Here is a 12,860-nt window from a genome sequence, read left to right as displayed (position 1 = left end):
CTGGGAAAAATTGAAAGTCAAAGGAGAAGGGGCAGCAGAGGATGAGATGCTTAGACTGCATCACTGACTCACCACCTTCTCATAGGTTACCATACCTTCCCAAACTTTCCCATCTATCCCCATACCTTACCACACCTGACCACACCTCGCCACACCTCCTGACAGCTCACCATACCTTCCCACACCTCACCATACCTGACCAAATCTCCCCACACCTTCCCAAACCTTCCCACCTCTCCCCACACCTTACCACACCTGACCAAACCTCCCCAGACCTCACCACACCTTCCCAAACCTCACCATACCTTGCCACCTCTCCCTACACCTTACCACACATGATCAAACCTCACCACACCTTCCCAAACCTCACCATACCTTGCCACCTCTCCCCACACTTTATCATACCTAACCAAACCTCCCCATGCTTCCTCACACCTCTCTACACCTCCCCACACCTGATCACACCTCCCCACACCTCATCTCAGAATAGCTCACTACCCCAACCTTCCCCACACCACCAGGAGATGGTAGCCTCATGCTGAGATGGGCACTTGGAAGTGAGTTCAGCACCACGTAGACAAGCTGGACAACAGGCAGGACAAGAGCAGAAATAATCCCAGTAACAGTGGTTGAATGTGGTACGTAAAGCACACCCTTACAGGAAAAGATGCAGGACAAGAGGAATACCAGGAGAGAAAGAAAGAAAGTCAAGTCGCCCAGTCGCGTCTGACCCTTTGCGACCCCATGGACTGTAGCCCACCAAGGTCCTCTGTCCATGGGATTCTCCAGGCAAGAATACTGGAGTGGGTGGCCATTTCCTTCTCCAGGGGATCTTCCCGACCAAGGAATTGAAAGCGGGTCTCTCACATTGTAGATAGATGCTTTACCGCAGAGGGAGGGACCAAAAAGCAGGATGGATAAAACAGTAAAGGAAGGGGAGGGAGGAGAAAATAAAGAAACAAAGTGAAACTGTAAAAGACTTTATCCTCAGGTCAAGAACACCTTGGTGCTAGTGGCAGGAACTGACACCCTGCCTCTCTCAGGGGGAGTTTATGTTCTGTTAAGACACCTACCAAGGAGGATAGAGTTAGCGCAGGTACTGCAATGGCTTTAACAATACCTACATCGAAGATGTAATCTAAGAGGATAGTGAAAAACAAAGGACTTAGGACTTTTAAGCAGTGGCGTCACATATTGTGACTGTGTGTGTGTGTGTTAGTCCCTCAGTTGTGTCTGACTCTTGCAACCGCATGTACTGTGGCCCGCCAGGCTCCTCTGTCCATGGAATTCTCCAGGCAAGAATACTGGAGAGGGTAGCCATTTCCTTCTCCAGGGCATCTTTTCAACCCAGGGATTGAACCTGGGTCTCCTGTATTGTAGGCAGATTCTTTACTGTCTGAGCCACCAGGGAAGCCCCATATTGTGACTCGTTGAATATATTTCACTTACTAAATTGGTATGATTCTTTCCCTTATTATATTTATTGAATTGTTTTTAAGGAGTCCCTTTAAAATTTCTCCACTTGAGAATACTAACACAATGTTGTCTGATTCTGAAATACCTGACTCTGGATGGTTTCTACAAATCCTCTTTGCAATCAGTGATCTGGTTCCAGATAGAGAGGAGATGACTGAGTGGATTTACCTGGGCTCCTGGAAACCTGGGCAGAGAAAAGAAAGGAATGAAAGCTGCTGAGTTAAACTCAGACTGGAGATGATTTACAAGAGTATTTCTGTCGTCAAGGAGATAACTTGGGGAAAACTATTTTGTATTGCCAAGCAAATTAGTAATTGAAATTGATTCCTGGTCATTGATTTTTGATTCCACATTCTTTTCAGTTGACATTAGTTATAATTTTGAGAACAGTCAAGATTGAGTGCTTACTGTGACCATTATCTCAGACCTTTAGAGAGATGTCTCTTTGGAGATCTAGTCTCTTTTTAAAGGAGGTGGAGAGAGGTTACTCCCCACAGTGGCAGGCGCAAGACCAAAACTTGGGCATCCTAATTTCATTATATCAGCATTTGATGCTGCTGTGGCTGGGTTCCCTGCCAAGCAGGTTCTGAGACAAATTTGCATGCAAGGAATTTATTGGGGGAACTTTCCTGGTGGTTCAGTGGTTAAGAATCTGCCTGCCACTGCAAGGGACATGGGTTCGATTCCTGGTCCGGAAAGATCACACCTGCCTGAGAGCAGCTAAGCATGTGCATCACCACTTACAGAGCCTGTGTTCTAGAGCCCGCAAGCCCGAACTGCTCGAAGCCTGAGTGCCCACAGCCCGTGCTCTGCAACCAGAGAAGCCATGGCAGTGAGAAGCCCATGGACCTTAACGAACAGTAGCCCCTGCTCACTGCAACTAGAGAAAAGCCCGCTTGCAGCAACAAAGATCCAGTGCTGCTAAAAGGAAATAAATAAGTAAAAAATTTTTTAAAGAAAAGAAATACATTTGGAATATACAGCGAAGTGCCCTGGGGAGTAGAACAGAGTGGGGCAGATGGAGGAGTGACTTAACTTCCAGGTTGTCTGGAACTGGGATGGTCCTTCTGAGTTATCCTGACTCGAGGCCATGGCCTGAAACCTCTAACACCTACTCTCTAATCCACCAGTCATTGGATAAATTCTGCTTCCAGGGACAGAGCATAATCTTTGGGGGAAGGCAGTCTTGGGCTGAGGGCAATCCTGGGAGAAGGACTTCACTGAAGGCTGTGGGTCATCATCACTCCCAGCATCTGGGGAATAGCACCCTCCCTTCTTCAGCCTCTGAGGAAGAGCACACCCCCGCCCCCACCACAAAACCTAACACTACCTTGGTAATGATGTTTCACACACATCCACATGACTTTCCACTGGTCAACAAGACCCTTGTTGATAGATCCCTGATTTATATCAGGCCCAAAAGAAGCATAGAGGGGCTTCCCTAGTGGTCCAGTGGCTAGGACTCCATGCTCCCAATGCTGGGGGCCTGGGATCAACCCTTGGTCAGGGAACTAGATCCCACATGCCGCAACTAAGAGTTCCCAAGCAGCAACTGAAGATCATGCCTGCTGCAAGTAAAACCGCATAGCCTAAAAAAAAAAAAAAAAAAAAGGAGCATGGACTTCCTAGATGGTGCAGAGGTAAAGAATTAACCTGCTGATGCAGGAGACCAAAGAGACATGGGTTTGATCTCTGGGTGAGAAAGATCCTCTAGAGTAGGAAATGGCAACCCACTCCAGTACTCTTGCCTAGAGAATTCCATGGACAGAGGATCCTGGCAGGCTATAGTCCAAGGGATCACAAAGAGTCAGATATGACCGAGCAACTGAGCACAGCAGCACATCATACTGCTATGACCCCATTAGGAACTCAATAAAATGTATTGATAATGAACAATCAAAGAAATTAATTATCATATTAACTGCAGTTTGAAGAGGGCAACTTACATGATGATATTTTTTTCTGCATAAAAGCAGTATTTTGAAATTAGGAAAGTAGTTTATCATGTTAAATGCTTCATAATCTTAATATTAGAAAATGTCTTTGCTTTTTGATTGGCTGTTAACCTACATACGTGGCGGAAGAGCAAGAAAAAGAAAAGAAATTAGAAACCAACACGTTATGTTCAGATAAAAGAACATGAGGGTGAGCCTGAAGATACAGCTTTCATGAAAGGCTTCCCTGTTGTTCTAATTAATTGCTCAGAAGCCTGAGAGGGTAAAACTCTGTGAATTTCCAAGTTAGCTTGATATCCTTTTTCATTTATGTCACCAAGGGGTATAAAGTGAATGAATCAATATCCCCAAAGCATACCCTGAAAAATGCTAAACTTTTTATCTCCCTAATAGTTTCTTTTTTCATTAATAAGATTAAAGAAAATCCGCACATTTAAAGTAGGATGAAGACTTGAAATTAGAAGGATATAAACTTGAAAATATGAGACATGCTATGTCACTTACTAAAAATGTGGGTTTGTATTGAATAGCTCAGGTGTTTTCCTCCCACTTGGGAGATTATCGGTGCCAAAGCTCTGTTAGTGTACTTATATACCACTCTCTGTGGGCACAATACTACTTTGATCTAGGGAAAAGAGAGCCCCAGGTTTTAATTAGTGCTCCAAACCAGAAGCAATCTTCAAGAATAACAGTAACCACGGAAGAATCTGAACATCACAAATAGCACTGAGAACTGGAATGAAAGGCTTTTTGTGTCACTGAAGAATCCCCCTGGTAGGCCCAGCTGCAGCTGTTAACATTTGGGGAACATTCTGAACAAGCAGATGTGCCAGAGTGTGGTGGTGTCCCTTTTCCAGAGGGCAGGCCGTCTTGTCTCCGTTACAGGCTCAGGGTGAGTAGGGTGATGCAAGGGACTGCTCTTCCGTTTGAATCATGACTTCTCAACCTGCCAAAAGATCAACTAGCTGAAGCTTTGACTGAGTTTTCATTTTTAAGGATGTTCTGTTCAGAAAAAAAAAAAATTGGAAACATTAAATCAGAGCTCAAGAAAATTTCCATAGAATTTTATTATTTTTTTTGTTTGGCTTTTAAGAATAGTTTGCTAAACAATTTATGATGCAAAGAAAAGGCAGTGCCTTCCCCAATTCCCATCAGCGAGAACACAGTGACCTGGAGGGACCTTTGCTGGAATTCCAGAACCAGTGGAATTTCAGAAGTGGAATACCATTGTTAGTGTGTGCTCTAGCAACGCTGAGATAAAGCAAATAAGTACTCTGTGTCCCCAGACTGCCAACTTTATACCTTCATCATGAAGTCGCATTCAGAATTTTCCTGCTTCCCTTTCCTTGAATGAGACATTAACGTAACCGTTGAGTTGCCGTCACCTAGTCCTCAATGTCTTTCCTTTATCAAGAGCACGTCCATATGAAAACAGAACTGTTCATGGTTTGTTATCTCACAGTCGAAGGAACCACGTGATTATCTTGTCTACGAGTTTTTATGGCGTCATAGAGATGGATGGCACATGCTCACATTCCCTCCCCTGTCACCCCCCACGCAAAATAAAAAACTTTACAAATAAATTAAAAATATTTTTTAAAAGAATTCTGCAAGGAGATTGTCTACTTGGCTCTGCTATTTTGGAAAGCTAGACCTTGATTCAAATTTATGGCCTGTCTTGGCCACATGTGTGTGTAGTGTGTGTGAAAGTCAAAGTGTGAGTCGCTCAGTCATGTCCAACTCTTTGCAACCTCATGGTCTGCCCATAGCATTCTCCAGGCAAGAATATTGGGAGTGGGTTGCCATTCCCTTCTCCAGGGAATCTTCCCCACCCAGGGATCAAACCTGGCTCTCCTGCATTGAAGGTAGATTCTCTACTGTCTGAGCTATCAGGAAAGCTGGAGTTTATTAATTTAGAACTTTATAAAGACCACGAGATTTGTTGACATTGAAGTTATTTCTCTGGAATTAGGACAATTTTGTACAGAAATAGATCACTTGCTTTGTACTTTTTTTTCCCCTGAAACAAATTAAAAGGTTTCTGATATTCTCCAGATCTTTTTAGTGAAATGATATCTTAAGCTAACTTTTTTTTTTTTTTTTTAAGTTTGCTTTCCAAGCCTCAAATACGTGGTGAAAATCTTCAACAACAGTGTCTTTGGTAGCACCCAAATTGTGCTCGAACTTGACCAAAGGAGTCTCTAGCAACCTTCCTCTGCTGCCTACCGCAGTTGGGGGACTTCTTGGTCTCCACTTCCACTGTAATCTGGGTCTTGCTCTCTGTCCACCCTTTTGAATCTCATACCTCAGACTGTCCCTTTCTCTCTGTCCCTTTCTCTCTAAGTTCACTATTGTCTGAGTCAGAGATTTTATTTCCCCTTTTCTGTCCCCCACTCCTAAGGCTCCTGCTCCCACACCCAGCTCTTTATCTCTGTACTCTAATCAAAGTCATACTGGATTCTCCACTTGCAAGAAAGATATTCTCTTAGGTTATGGGTCAATGACCAGTGTATCACATGCCTTTTGATAGTGGGAAGCTATGATTCACATATCTTGTGGTGTTCTGGTCTGGGCAAGTCTCAACTACAGTTTATATCATTAAATCCTGGCCAATACTGAGAAAAGGTTTTCAAGAACCCTGTAAAGGAGGATATGTACCACGTCCTGTCAGCCAAAGGACCTCTGTGTAGCAAGAGCAATGTGACATAAATTTAGGGGTAGAAGAGGCTGTCTCTCTTTTAAGTAAAGATTTTCCAGTGTGTTCCAAGAGGCAGTATTTCTTACTCTTTTTGCTCTTATAGTCAAAGGAGACGTCTGTGTGGGGTTAGCAGGTTTATCCACAAAGATCTGTCTGTAAGTATATCAGACAGCATGGTAATTTATCCTGACGAAGCCCATCTTATGGAGAAGGAAATGGCAACCCACTCCGTCATTCTTGCCTGAAGAATTCCATGGATAGAGGAGCCTGGTGGGATACAGTCCATGGGGGTCACAAAGACTTGGACACGACTACGTACCTATCACTTTCACTTTTTATTTTCCAGCCCATCTAAACAATCCTGATACCTACTCTTTTACTTTGTTTCTTTATTGGTTTATGAGATGCTGTTTAAATTCAGCCAAGTCCACATTGAAGAATATATATATATATATATATATATATATATATATATATATATGGCTGCACTGGATCTTAGTTCCCTGACCAGGGATTGAACCTGGGCCCCCTGCATTGGGAGCATGGAGTCTTAGCCACTGGACAACAAGGGAAATCCCCCCCAAGTTCACATTTACCCATATACTAACCCTTATCCACAGAATATTGAACAGAATATTTGAAGAGCATTCCTTTCCTTCTAACTAATACATTTACTGCCCTACCACAATTTTCACATAGTTTCACCTGCCACCTCATTCCATCAAAGCTGTGACTTCAATACCTGCCACCTTTCTACATCCTTAGTTCTGAGCTCCTGCACATAAACTAGGACAAGAAATTTGCTCCACTATTCCGCACCCTGTTGCTCACACTACCTGGTCTCTCCTCTGTTGAAGACCCTTTATATTGTGTTCAGTTCTTACTTCCCATCGACCTTTTGGACTTGACCATCAAACTGTTTCTTGCTTCCCACTTCTAACCTCACCCAGGACTTCCTTCACCTTGGTTCTGCCCCAGGGCTCTGGGGAGAAACCTATTTTGATACATTTAATGCTCTAGTTAGACTGAACTACTCACTCCCTTTGCAAATGCTATTTCCTCTAAAGAGTACTTGCTGTGCTGTCCTGTCTGACTCTTGATGACTCCACGGACTGTAGTCTGCCAGGCTCCTCTGTCCATGGGATTTTTCCTGGGAAGAATAGTGGAGTGGGTTGCCATTTCCTTCTCCAGGGGATCTTCCCAACTCAGGGATCGAACCTGAGTCTCTTGTGTGTCCTGCACTGCAGACAGATTCTTCACTGCTGAGCCACTTGGGAAGCTATTTCCTCTACCTAGAACATTCTCCTGGTCATTGCTTTCCTGGAGAATATGAGCACATGCAGTTTCTCTAATCATTTCCTCCTTCCCCAACTGTATTCACTACTGTTCATCTTGAGCTATCTCTGTACCTTGAAATTACTTTCAGTGATTATCACACTACATAGAAATTATCTGCTTATATATCTTCTTCTTCACTGTACTTGTATTTCTTGATCAAGATCTTTGTCACTTTTGATCCTTAAATTTCTTGCATAGTGCTTAGAAAATGATAGGCCCTCATTTATTTACTACTTCTTTAGGCAAATATTAACTGCATTGAGGATCTATTGTGTTCTTCCTCTCAAAGAGCATTGAGGAAAGTACAGGCAGCAAGAGTTGTTTGTTTTGTAAATCAAATTGCCTTACAACTCGATTTGTTCACCTTTCTTTCCATTTTATGATCACTGCTCTTCAAAACAGTCTTGATGGGAGTTGGAACTTGATTTCTGTGAGTTTTGATTCCTTTGTTTGGTTTGACTTTTTCCTTTCTTTAAAAAAAATTCCAAACAGTCAGTGGCAGGTGTTTTCCTGTATACCTGAGGATAGTGATTCGGTCATTTTATCGCAACTTTTGTTTTCTACCTATGAAAAACCTATTTGGTTGCAATCATCCAGGATTTTTTTTTTAATTACTTTTTTAAAAATTAAAGAAAATGGAAGATTCGGGCATGTAGTCATTTTCCCTATGACTTTGGTTTTCAAGTTTTTTTTTTTAATTAAAGTTTTCTTGACTGCACTGGGCCTTCGTTGCTGTGCGTGGGCTTTCTCTAGCTTCGGTAAGTAGGGGCTACTCTCTAGTTCAGTGCACAGGTTTTTCATTGCAGTGACTTCTCTTGCTGCAGAGCATGGACTCTAGGCGCTCGGGTTCAGTAGCTGTGGTTCATGGGGCTTAGTTATGGCAGATGGAATCTTCCCAGACCAGGGATCAAACCCATGTCCCCTGCATTGGTGGATTCTTAACCACTGGACCACCCGGGACGTTCAGTTTTCAAAACTTTTTTAAAAGGCTGTTCTTGGCAAAGCTGGTTTAGGGGGAAGCCCCTATGGTATAGTTTGGGGACAAAAGAGCCTGTAGGTTCAAGCACAATTTAATGTGTTCCCGTGGCCTACTCTCTCCTCTCCCATCCTGCAGTTTTACCATAACATCTACCTTGGGCTTAGGTACTATTCTCAAATATTTTTATATGCTTGAAATCTTTATAGTGAAAGTTTGAAATGTATGATTTTCAACAGTGTGATTTATATTTTGAAAAACCAAACACTACAGAGAGAACACTGTTTCAATACCTGAAACTGTTCACGTCCTGTATCCCAGCCAGAGGAAAAGGGTCTCCCTCACCTCAGGAGTTTAAAAGGTGGACTTAGTTGTGGCATGTGGCATAGTCCACTGTGAAATGCCTAGTTCCTCTGATGGAATGGAAACTGGCCAAGTCTGTTCAGACTCTGATGACAATACTAAGAATTATTTTTATCATAGTTGCTAATCAGGACGCAAAGGAGGTTGTCTGGGCCTGAGGGAGGTTAGAGTGGAGAGGGGTAATCGTAAATGGGCCTGAGGGATCTTATTGAAGTGATGGAAAAAATGGAAAACTGCCTTATGGTTATGGCTGCACAACTTGGTAATTTGCAAAAGAAAATTGAAATTTACACTTGAAATGGGTGAATTATATCATATGTAAAATATGCATCAATTGTTTAGTTGATAAGTTGTGTCTGACTCTTTTTGACCCTATGGACCATACGTAGCCCACCAGGCTCCTCTGTCCATGGGATTGCCCAGGCAAGAATACCGGAGTGGTTGCCAACTTCTTCTTCAATGTATCCATAAAGATATATTAAAAAGCAAGGCATACAGCAATGTATTTAATATGCTACCATTTAAAGGAAAAAGCATGAAACCAAAGGGAGGGCAAAAGAGACTGAATCTTTTTTTATATTTTAGATTTTTATTATTTGTGTGAACAACTTAATGTATTGAAATAGTATTCTCTCAATAGTGTTTGGTTTTTTCTAAATCACACTATTGAAAGTTGTACATTTCAAATGTTCACTATGAAAACTTTAAACATGCGAAAATATTTGAGAATAGAACCTATTTCTCAGCTTTAGCAATATCAATACAGTCAATCTTGTTTTAATCTATTCCCCTACCAACATTTTCCCCGGAATGGTTTACAGCAAACCCCAGATAACATCTTTTTTCTAATATTTATTTTTATTTATAAATTTATTTGTCTACACCAGATCTTAGTTCTGGCATGTGGGATCTAATTTCCCAATTAGGGACCAAACTAGTATCTCCTGCACTGGAAGGCAAATTCTTAACCACTGGACCACCAGGGAAGTCCCTACCCCATATCTTTGATTTAGCAAGTTTAAATATTCTAAAACAAATTCCAAACATCATTACATGGCTAAATACTTCAACCTGTGTATCTGAAAATTCGAAGTATTTTTCCTTCTTAGACCCTTCCCCGGTTACCTAACAAAACTAATAATGATTCCCCAAGAAAATCTAATTTTCTGTTTATGTTAACATATGATGCTTCTCAAAATGTCTTTTGCAGTTGACTAGTGCCAACGAGAACCCAGTTAAAGCCAACACATGGTACTTCACGAACGAATCCTCCCAATTCTTTTTGATTCCGCACAGTTCTGACCTAACCATTTAATAAATTTCTTTTTGAGACGGACTCAATGCAAACTAAGGCAGTTTCTCTGTGACCTCATCCTAAATTCTAAGTACGCTCCAAATAACTGGCCCCTAGTCTGTGGCATACTAAATAAAAACATATTCAGACTTCCTGCTGCAAAGTTCTAGCTCCCCAGAGGCGTCTAGAACCACTTCCGCTTCTGGAGCTAATCCGTCTGAAGCGCACACCACGTGACATGTTCGCACATGCGCTTCTCCTACCTGGGGGGTCCTGCGCCTAGAAAGGGAGTTCCCAGCAGATCTTTTCTGCGCTGGGGGCGCTCACCCGGATTTTATAAGTCCCGTGGTGCAAGAGACCATTTTCCTCTGGCAGAAATATAGGAAGATCGTGCCGCTGTCCTCGTGGACCCTCTCCACGCCCGTTTCTCAGTCAGCTGAGCTCTGGGGAGCACATCGTCTTCCTTGATCCTCCTGTCCATCTTGTGGCCAGGACAGGCCCCTCTTCAACTTGTGCAGAGGGTCTTTCTCCCCGCGCCTCTCGTTTTTCTTCAGTTCCTCAGATCTGCATTTTGCAGGCCAAGCTTCTCTCCAGGGGGAGCACTCAGGACAACGTGAAAATGGCTGTGAGACCCAGGAAAATTAGAAAAAAGGTGGGAATTAACTGATATTTCGTCAAAAGAGGGTGAATCTTAATGAAAAGGTATGCCGAAAAAATTTTTTCAATGAAAGTGGTTACCTCGCTGAGGTTTGGGCTTTCACACTTCTGTGCTTCCGTCTAGTCTTAATATTAAAATACCAATAGTATGGGCTCTGGGGGCAGTGGCTTGTCTGTGGAGAAAAGCAGCAGAGGTCTGTCTACACAGATAGGGGCTTTGGCGGGTGCCTCTCCCCCAAACAGGCCTAGAATTGTGTATGGAGCCCATGTTGGAGGCAATTTGATTTGAGGTGTGGGCCGGCTACAGCTCCATGTGCCACACAGGATGGGAAGGGGCAGGATTGTGTCAGGTGAACAGCATTCCACGCGTGGAAAGGCCGGTGGTGCAGGTGTTCAGGAAGGTTAGGTACTGGCGGCGGGTGAGGGGCTGTTACCGAATGCTCATGTGTGGGGAGAGGGTATGGAAAAAAGGAAAAGCTAGACCAGAAGAGTTGGGGGTGGTGTATAGAAGAGGCGATGCATTGAAGACTGTGAAGTGTGTGTGTATGTGTGTGTAAAAGACTGAAATACACAAAAGAGAGAATTCCTGTGATCACCAGACATCACTAGCTGGTGGCTTCGAAGCAGCTTCCTGTGCTGAATAGCTTCTCCAGAAACATTCCATGACTTTATTCTGAGGTAGACTCAGACGTGTAAAAATGTGCTGAGACCAGGCCATCTGAGAAGCCCAGCTGGCTGCAGGAAACCGGGCAGGTAAAGGAGGCAAAGCACCATGCTGCCCTTGCTGCCCTTCGCTCCTGGGATTTTTTCCTGAACCTCAGTGAACTGGATTCCAAAGGCCTTGTGGAGCAGGGTGGCAAATGGATGTGCCTGGGGAAGAGATGTGGTACTTAAGAATTTGATTATTTTTATTTACAGAGGTTGAATTTATCCCACACTTTTGTTTCCTGGGACACAAACATGTCCCTTTTTTAAAAGTCACTAGGAGGGACCTTCTTGATGATCCAGTGGCTAAGATTCCATGCTTCCAACTCAGGGCACCTGGGTTTGATCCCTAGTCAGGGAACTAGATTCCACATGCCAAAACTAAGAGTTTGCACAGTGTAACTAAGACCAGATGCAGTCAAATCAATACATAAGTAAATAAAAACTTTAAAACAAATTTTTTTTTAAGTCACCAGGAATGAATTGGCACCCCCTACCCTACCTTTGGGCTTCCTGGTGGCTCAGTCAGTAAAGAATCTACCAGCAATGCAGGAGCCCTGGGTTTGTTCCCTGGGTCAGGAAGATCCCCTGGAGAAGGGAATGCCACCCACTCCAGTACACTTGCCTGGAGAATCCATGGCAGAGGAGCCTGGCAGGCTGTGTATGGTCCATGGGGTCACAAATAGTCGGACACAACTTAGCAACTAAACAATAACAACAACAACCTCCCTACCTTTATCTTTGAGACCTGAGTTCAGAACTGCTGACCCTATTGCCAGAGTCAAGGTCACTCACTTCCAGAGCCAGGGCTAAAAATGTGATTAATGAAAGTAATTTTGTGGAAAGCCTTTTTTGGTTTTCTTTTTATATGTGCATGTTCATATAAATTTACTATTACTTAGGGGAAAAAAAAAAAGAAAACCAACAGATTAGTTCCTCAGACCTGGACTTTGGCGTTTTTATTTATAATTTGTTTTCAGCCAGTTCCATCTTATGGAAGGATCTACCAGTATTTCACATGATGTTTTCCTTCTTATAAACAGTAGGATCTATATTTAGCATTGAATTTTTTTTAAAGGCTGGTTTTTCTCAGATTATAAGCCTAAATGAAGTATTTAATGTCAGGTATGTATAGTGAGTCGTATAATATCTCCTCCAGTTCATGTCCATATAGGAACTGTCAATGTGACCTCATTTAGAAACAAGGTCTTTGCAGATTGAATTAGTTAAGATGAGGTCATACTGGATTAGGCTGGGCCCGACATCCGATGGCTAGAGTACTTATAAGAGAAAGGAGAGGGAGATTTGGACTCAGACACTGAAACATACATTGGGGAAAAGGTCGTATGAAGATGCAGGCAGAGATTGGGGTGATGTGGCTATAAGCCAAGGAATGCC

This window comes from Bos indicus, chromosome 12 (assembly GCF_029378745.1).
Source record: "Bos indicus isolate NIAB-ARS_2022 breed Sahiwal x Tharparkar chromosome 12, NIAB-ARS_B.indTharparkar_mat_pri_1.0, whole genome shotgun sequence".
NCBI classification, from domain to species: domain Eukaryota; kingdom Metazoa; phylum Chordata; class Mammalia; order Artiodactyla; family Bovidae; genus Bos; species Bos indicus.
This window is presented reverse-complemented; position numbering follows the sequence as displayed.